The sequence below is a fragment of the Mytilus galloprovincialis genome, chromosome 5 (assembly GCF_965363235.1).
Source record: "Mytilus galloprovincialis chromosome 5, xbMytGall1.hap1.1, whole genome shotgun sequence".
Taxonomy (NCBI): Eukaryota; Metazoa; Mollusca; class Bivalvia; order Mytilida; family Mytilidae; genus Mytilus; species Mytilus galloprovincialis.
Window position 1 is genome coordinate 88407242 of NC_134842.1, and position 9589 is coordinate 88416830.

At 32.2% G+C, this 9589-nt stretch overlaps 1 long non-coding RNA gene across 1 annotated transcript; it reads right to left on the reverse strand.

The window, feature by feature from the left end:
* Positions 1 to 207: 207 nt before the first annotated feature.
* LOC143074822 (uncharacterized) lies at positions 208 to 8699 on the reverse strand. Its single transcript, XR_012978106.1, has 4 exons — positions 8635 to 8699; positions 4807 to 4911; positions 3605 to 3670; positions 208 to 423 (listed from the first exon to the last, which is right to left on the reverse strand). It is a non-coding gene; the product is annotated as an uncharacterized LOC143074822 (long non-coding RNA).
* Between the last annotated feature and the right edge of the window lie 890 nt (positions 8700 to 9589).

Below are 9589 nucleotides of genomic sequence, written 5' to 3' on the forward strand. Positions count from 1 at the left end.
ACTGGTGTAGTACGATGGGTACTGTTTGTGTTATTGGACCCGAACTTTAGAAACCAAATCACGTCGTAGTCTGCACACAAAAAATTACTGTTAAAACATACATTTATTGACATAATAATGAGTTGTTTTCCGAACTGCGAATTCGTGTATAATACCAAGATGTTTTTTTACATTTGTTTAGTTTATTTTCCACTGATATTACATGTGTTTAGTTTATTTTCCACTGATATTTGCAACAAGTCCTGGCCCTTTTTCCTCAATGGTACCTGTATCGAATTCTACTTATACATTTAAGCTCTATAAATCATGCAAATATTTCACATTCGTTTTCACAGCTAAACTAATCCTTCGATCCCTCAATAAAAGCTTCATCGTGTTCCGCAACTTCTTCGACTTGCTTCTCGATGTCTTTATCTCGCATCTCTTCAAAAAACATAAATTCGATATAAACATAATAATAAAAAAAGGCATACACATTTATTCATCTTTCTATCTATTTGTATGGTTATTTTCCATGTCGTTTCGACGGAAAACAGCAATTTTACAAATAATTAATCAACTCAATTATCATGAAGTTGGGTGCCAACATGTGGAGCAAAATCTGCTTACCCTCCCAGAGCACCTGAGATCACCCCTAGTTATTGGTGGGGTTCGTGTTGCTTATTCTTTAGTTTTCTATGTTGTGTCATGTGTACTATTGTTTGAATGTTTGTCTTTTCCATTTTTAGCCATGGCATTGTCAGTTTATTTTCGATTTATGACTGTCCTTCTGATATCTTTCGTCCCTCTTTTATCAATATTTGATACATAGTACATGAATTAATTGATTGTTTTGTTTCATCCAATTCTACTATGATATACCTTATAATGGTTCAAAATCCTGCCAACAAAGCACTGTATTGTAAGAGCCTTACATAAAAAAAAAATCATAGTACGTAAACTTAGAGAAGTTTATTAGAGATGAACTAAACAACATTGGACTTGGAGATATGTGTTTTGAACAGTCAGGGCTCGTATTCGAGATTGATTTTGTTCTTATTAAACAAAGACTTTCATATATTGGCAAAAGGAGATATTTTCGTTAATTGGTGATAGTAATAAGAGTCGGATCTATAAATACATTAAAGAAACTTTGATTTACAAGATGTTTTTACTAGACAAAGTATAACCCTACTGTGTCAGAATACACAAGTATTCCACATTCCAAACTAAAAGACAAATTGAAAGAGTTGGTATTGCTTTGTTTCATAAAAAAGAATGGCCAACGAAGATACAAGTATCTTGTCTTAGGGAGGGATAAATCCTACTTTGTAAAGGATCACTCTGATTTAAACAAAAAATTCTCTGAAACTGATATTATCAAGATACTTGATTTCTTGATTGACAACATATTTCGGATGACGTGTTTTTCAACAGACTGTCGGCATTCCAATGGGAACAAACTGTGTCCCTCTACTTGCCGACTTGTTTCTTTATTATTATGAGGCTGACTTCATGCAGGAACTTCTTAGGAAGAAAGATAAGAAGTAAGAAATATCCTTTAACTCTACTTTCCGCTATATAGATGATGTTTTTTCACTAAATAATTCAAAATTTGGTGACTATGTGAAACGCATCTATCCCATCGAACTAGAGATAAAGGATACTACAGATACAGTTAAGTCGGCCTCATATCTTGACTTACATCTTGATTTTGACAATGAGGGTCGGTTGAAAACAAAACTTTACGACAAAAGAGATGATTTCAGCTTTCCAATTGTGAACTTTCCATTTCTAAGTAGCAACATTCCTACAGCACCTGCAAACGGGGTATATATCTCCCAATTGAAACGATATTCCCGTGCTTGCATTTCCTATCATGATTTTCATGATGGAGGGTTGCTGCTCACAAGGAAGCTATTAAACCAAGAGTTCCAAATGGAGAAGTTGAAATCATCCCTTCATAAATTTTACGGACGCCATCACGAGTTGGTTGACCGTTATGGAATAACCGTTTCACAAATGATATCGGATATGTTCCTTACGTCTTAACTACAATCCCCTTCCCTTTCATGAATTTGACCTATCGAATAAGACTATATACCGGATTTGTTACCACATAAGCAACACGACAGGGGCAACATGTGGAGCAGGATATGCTTACCTTTCCGGAGCACCTGAGATCACCCCTAGTTTTTGGTGGGGTTCGTTGTGTGTATTCTTTAGTATTCTATGTTGTGTCATGTGTACTATTGTTTGTCTGTTAGTATTTTTCATTTTTAGCCATGGCGTTGTCAGTTTATTTTAGATTTATAAGTTTGACTCTCCCTTTGGTATCTTTTGTCCCTCTTTTATAAATTACGACGTTCATCTCATACGTTAGCACTTGAAACTTGATTATACCAAAACATCGAATTGTCATGTCGTATATGTATAATCTGCCGTCAGTTTATTGAAGACGAATTCAATTTTTTATCTTATTGTGTCCGAAATAAAAGGAACTTAGAGTAAATTCATCAAGAAACTTTTCTGGTCTTAGCATAGTGTGTTTTAATTTATTAAACTGTTGAGCATTACGAACATCAAACAATATACTAATTTAGGAACCTACATTGTACATTTTGATATTGACATCGATGAACTGTAGAGTTCAATGTAATAAAAAAAAGTTTGAAGAGTACAAAGTTTAAACTAACGAGAAGAACAATGAAAATAATCTTACACTAGATACAAAAACTTTTAACGAATGTCTAGAACAAACAAGGCGGCTAATTTTTCTGTTGTCAAATTGTTATTTTCAGCAGTAAACTACCCTATAACCAAACGTCTAAAGTTACATTTTCCATTGGTGCTTTACAGACACGTATGTTTACTTAATCGGAAAACAGTATCATAGGTTGTGCTCTTAATACAACATTGTTAAAACAGGTGTATGAGGAACGACGGAACTAGACACTGTTAGTAGCGTTTAGATTGTCAAATATGTTGGCCTCAAGCATAATTTTAAAGACATAAATTAACAAAGTTTGTATCCAAAACCTTTTTCCAGTGTCGACGTCAGTTGGTCCTCATACATCTTTGAAAAAAAATCAGTTTTCATTATGTGCAAATCTGCGTAATAAGGTTATAGAAAGAATAAAAGACAAAAACAGCAGATTTGATTGAAATAGAGTACATAACACAAAAAGGACATGTATCATTAAAATATTGTATTAAATTCGCGATAGTGTATCAATATATGTTGGTTGATTGTAGGATTCCAAACTGTACACATATGTCTTTTAAGAATGAATAAACATACTCCTGCAATATTTCATTCTGAGCACAGTACGTAATTGACACATGTCAGTGGTAGTGGGAGATAAGAACTTTATTATCTGCGCTTCTACTAGTATCTTAATTTAGTTTTGTATATATTAATGACATTGCTGTTTATGTTAAAAGCTTCTGCAGAAATCTGTCTGTAACGGTATGTCATTTCATGCTGTGGAATTATCAATCTGTAGTATGAGTGTCATTTAATTGTCATAATAATTGTGTCTATTCAATATAAATTTATAAATGTATACCAGTTAGATTAAAAGGTAATCACAAATAAAATAAATAAGAATTAAAATAAAATTACCATTTGCTATAAGTATTGCGAATAAAACGGCAATAATCACACCCACAATGATGTACAGTTCTTCGTCTATAAAGCAAACAAAATATGTGCAATGTAGAAGAATAACACAATTGTTTAACTTTGACTATTGTTTCAGTTTTAAATGCCTACTACCTAAACTGTTATATATTGTTCACAGTATTAAAACAATATCGATGTAATATAATGTGACAGTATATAATACCATTATACGTCATGACCACATAATCAAAATGTGAATTTGTAAGATCTTCAACGATCAGTAAACTGAATATCATACTAGTACAATGATGTAGATTTAGTTTTATTACTCATTCAATGATATCAATAATCATTAATTTTGTCGTATTTACAATTCAACTGTTAGAACACATTTAATTGTTCAAAATCAAAAGGATTTTCCAAACCAAGGATAACATTGCCTTACCTGTACAAGGCGAAACTTTTCGGTAGTTACAGTCCGCTTTGCTCTTCAATTTAGTACTTTATTTGGTCTTTCGATTTTTTTATTTGAGCGTCGCTGATGAATGTTTGTAGAGGTCAAAATTCAAGCCAAGCATTTATAATGAAGTTATGCGTTTTCAATTTTGTCAAAAAGTATGTTGTGTGTTCAATCATTGTCAATATGGAACTGTGAGAGATATTATGCACATGTTCTAGCATTGATTATTTTCTTCCTTTTTATCTTTTATTTCATCAAAATTCCTTCTTATTCCATGGTGTTAACGTATTATTGAACTTAAAAGAATTACATGTGTTGCGTGTCACAGATTTGGGAGAGGTTTTGGATCCCGCTAACATGTTCAACCTGCAACATTCTGTATGCATCTGCCTGTCCCAAATCAGGTTCCTGTTATTCAATGGTTGTCGTTTTTTGATGTGTTACGTATTTTTGTCGTTCTTTTTTGGTACATAATTAGGCCGATAGTTTTCTCGTTTGAATTGTTTTCCATTTGTTATTTCGGGAACTGTTATAGTTGAATATGTGGTGTGAGCTTTGTTGAAGGCCGTATCGTAACCTATAGTTGTTAATTTCTGTGTCATTTGGTCTCTTGTAAACAGTTGTCTCAACGAAAAACATACCACATCTTCTTTTTATATCTATGATTGATTATTGTGTTGGTTTTCGGTAGCGATGAGACAAACATTGCTGTTCATACAATGAATAAAAATATACACGTTACCTTTGCAAATGTTACGATCCACTGCACCTTTTACAACTGGTATTAGACATAATACTAGAGGTATAAGAAGTGTAAACATTCTAATACATTTTGTAAATGTTGGTGCTGAAAACATATATCTATGATGTTAGATTTGCAAACTTAATACAAAATATATAAAAAGGAAGTGAAACTGTGAATTTACATTTGAAATTAGTACCATCAATGGCCATATCATAGGAATAGAGCTTTTATGACTGTTACTCCTCTTTTCAGTGAGGTTTTCAACATGACACAATAGTTTTAACATCCCAAGGAACTCTTTGAAATACATCAATAATGCTACATCGAAGCAACTACTGTTCTTAAATGACATAGATATTCACAATTAAAGACTAGAAAAAAGCGTATGTATTATAATGAACTTAGTATATATTGCATCAAGTCGCAGCCAATCTTAGTATATCAGCAAAATGATTAATACGTTTAACTTCATCTCTCATTGTTGTATTTTTTTTGTCTAAAAGCAGGTTTCTGTCATCAATTACATCATTTAAACATCTATTTTCCTAGTCGAGTAACTAACTTGTGTTTAACTTTTATAATTTTCAATGATTTGTTACGTGGTCATTTTTTCTATAATACATTACGTAATTTGTTGTTCATTTAATATATCATATATATATATCAAGTGAACTTGAAATGAAAGATTCTACAGACACAGATAAATTTGCTTCATATTTAGACCTTTTTTCTCGAAACGACTACAGATGGTAGGTTAAATACGAAAATTTATGACAAACGCAATGATTTTAATTTTCCAATAATCAACTTTCCATTTCTGTGTAACAACATACCAGTGGCACCAGCTTATGGAGTATATGTGTCTCAATTGATACGTTACTCTAGAGCTAGCTCAACGTACGTTGATTTTGATGAACGAGGAATACTGCTTTCTCATAAGTAATAAGACAGGGCTATGAACCAATCAAATTAAGGTCATTACTCAAGAAATTTTACGGTCGCAATCATGAGCTGATTGGCCATTATGACAAAAGTGTGTCAGAAATCATATCTGATATTCTTCCTCAGTCATAATAACCTTCCGTCATTACCGAACTGAACAACGAAATAACACGACGGGTTCCGTATACGGTGCAGGAAATGCTTACCCTTCTGGAGTACCTGATATCACTCCCGGTTTGTAGTGGAGTTCGTGTTGTTTCTTATTTATTATTTATAACTGTTGATGTAAATGTCCTTTGGTTTTGTGAGTCTTTGCTTACTCCTTGGTTTTGATTTTTATTGTCTTCTTGACTTTAAACACCATTTATAGACATATGAAATTTACTTCAAAAGTCAAACTGTATATTTGTTATTAAGATAAGTAATTGCTTTGAACAATATATTAAATCCATGTATCTTTTGTAATCGATTTTCAAAAATCGAAGCATTTCGTTACTTGGCTAATATTGTAGGTCCTTTTGTTTATGATATAACTCTTCAACTGTTGAGGTTCTTATACATCCTTGGCTTTCAAGTATTTGACGGTGAGTATTCCGAGTGAATTTAAGAAAAGCATTTCGGACGCAAGAACTTTTTAACTTGTAAGTTTTATGCTTTAATTGATATGACTAAGTTTATCAGTCCAGTCCAAATTGAAAGACTGCTGCGTTATTGGAATTCAGGTGTGAAGTATATACTTATGTTGCTTAAATTTTAATCATACCATATATATGTAGGACTCGGAGGTGCGATGAGGACGCTGAAATACAATGGTCACGCTGAAATGCGATGTTTCTCGCCGAAGTGCGGTGGTCCTTTCGCTGAGGTGCGATGATTTAGCATGAGGTTTGAATATTGTGATGTTTTCAAATAATACAGTGATTCGGAGGAAGATGGATTGGTTGTAGACAAGGGTGTTATGCTAACAAAGGAGGAAGGCAAAAGGAAAGTTCTGAACGTTTTAAGTCCCTGAAGGTTTTTGAGCATTACATTTGGAGGCAAATCATTAGGGGGAAGCGGCTACAAGATGAGCTAGGTCAGCAAATGGTCTTACCAGCGATCGGAATTATGCCGAAAATAGGTTGCACGAAGAAAAAAAGTATATTGATCTAAATATTAATTTTGATTTAATATTTTCAAGTCAGCTTCAAATGATTTTATGTGGACAATTTTCGAAAGAAAAAATAATTGTTAGCATTAGTCTTATCTTATTGTGGTTGCAGTGTTATTTGTTTACAGTATATTAGGCCGAAATTAACATGAACAGTCCCTACGTGTGCTTCCCAATTTGTCATCCTCGCCTATTTTTTTTCGTGAAATAATTGACAAGTCTCGCTTTAAGTATTAATTTACTTGTCGTTTTTTGTTTACATCGGGGACACTTTTCCGACATCGGGTATATATAAATGGATGAATAATTGTTATTAGCAATTTTTAAGTTTTGTCAGAGTTTTTGATAAAATGAAATGAATGCTGCTTAGTACTTTATATAGACCTACACGCTGAATCTTTTTCTGATTTATATGATCACCATATTTTCTGCATCCATACAAATGTCTACTAATCGGAGCATTGTCAAATTTAAAATTAGATTAAAAAAAATCTAAATTTGATTTGATCTGAACAGAAATGAAAAGATCTTTTAACAAAATGCGATGTTAGCAACTACGGTTAACAAATCTTAGGGAACAACTGACAAAAACGAAAATGTTTTGAATCCAGTTTTTCCAAAAACATTATAGTGTTGAATTTTATCACAATTGTTTTGATTGAAAGTGTCAAAACTAAAAGAAAATGTAAGCGCGTTGCATGAAAAGAATATTCATATTCAGACAAAACCTTAACCCTCCTATTTAAAGTTAAATGTTTCTTCCTTAATGATGTTACATATATGCTATTTTATTTCATTTAAACAGCTCATGTTTGTTTTGGTTTTATACTCAATGTCAAAGGCAGACCATCGCACTTAAGCGTAAACACAATCGCAATTCAGCGTGGCTATCAACAAAGTCAACGTCACAATGCAACCATCACACTTGAGCGTAATAACCATCGCACTTAAGCGTGAAAACTATTGCACTTTAGCGTGTTAAATATCGCACTTTAGCGTAGACCATCACACTTCAGCTTTACCATCGCGGGTCAGAGTACCATCGCGGTTCCGAGTCCTACATTTTTTTTCATGTTTAGATAGTAATAGAATAGGTGAAATCAAATGTTTTTTGATAAAAAAAATTATATACCAATAAGATTGTTAGCGTGTTTACCTTAGATCAATGGTTCTGATATGGAAATGCCTTTCTAAATATACGACACATTGCACAATCGTTAAGCTTGATACAGTGTATCCTATTTCGCTTTAAAACGAAAAATGTATTGCCGTTTGTCGTTTCTTATGTTAAATAGTATATATATAGACCAATGAGAATAAAAACTCAATAAAATAAGTCATCGGACATCACTATCGATGGAACGCTTAATATAGAAACAGAATGTTGGCCCGGCGTCATAAATATTAATATGATAACTAACTTAAGTATGATACCAACGGCTTAAGGGACATCAGTTAATATAACAATTTGATTCAGCTAAAAGCATAATTTAAAAACATATAAATCGTCACCTATTCATATGGATATCTGATGAGATTAAACAAAAACTATATATTTTAAGTAATAAGTTTTTATTATACTTCGTATTGTCATATAGCCTATTGAGAAATAAAGGGTACAATAAGTCCCTTCGGAAAACCGATATGTTATTTCATATTGCATGCAGAGTAATGATGTTTATACTTATACACGATATCTGAGCTTTACAAAAACTTTCAATTTTACTAAATACCTTTGGGACATCTTTCAGAATTATATATTCTTTTGCACCGCTGATACAATCTTTTTCGTATGTCTATAAAATAAATACATATTAATTGAATCAATTGACGTAGAAATAGAATAGCATAGTTAAGGTAATTGCTTTGAACAAAATATGGATATCTATGTTAATGCTGTAATAAATTTTCGGAAATTGAATCGTATCATTTTGGTCCTTGTCCAATATTTTAGGTCCTATTTTGTTATATTCAACTGTTTCAGTTCTTATACGTCATTGGCGTTCAAATATTCAGTGTTGAACTTTCCAGCTGATGGTAAATCATGGAAATCGTTTCGGACTTATGAAAGTTTTAACTTAGTGTTTTATTTTTATGTTTTAATTGATTTGACTCAGTGAAGCAGTTCAAGTTGGAACATGATAGAATACCGAGTTATTGGAACTGAGGTGTGAAATATATGCAAATGTTTTTTTATATTTGTTTATATACAAGGTATAGTTTCTTATATTATATTTAGATAGTTTGAGAGAAAACAAATGTGTTTTCTTTTTATCAATATATCCTTCAATAAAATTGTCGCGTTTTTGCCTTATACAATGATTCTGATATGAAAATTGCTCATTTTATATTGAAAATGCTTTGCATTGATTCGTCTCGTTTGTTCACTAGTATATATCGACCGATGAGATACAAGCAAAAAATAAAATGAGTCACCGGAACATCACCAGCGATGGAATGCTATTTATGAAAAAAGAATGTCGGCCCGATCATCACAAACATTAATATGCTAATTACCTTGAAGAATTATGATACCAAGGGATTCCAATTAATATTAATGTTTGATTAATTTAAAAACATGATTTTAGTAATAATAAAACTACTTATCGTAGTGATTTCCAATATAGGTGTTATACCAAACTATCTATCGAATGGTGTTTTGTTGTCACATATTGAGATAATGGGGTA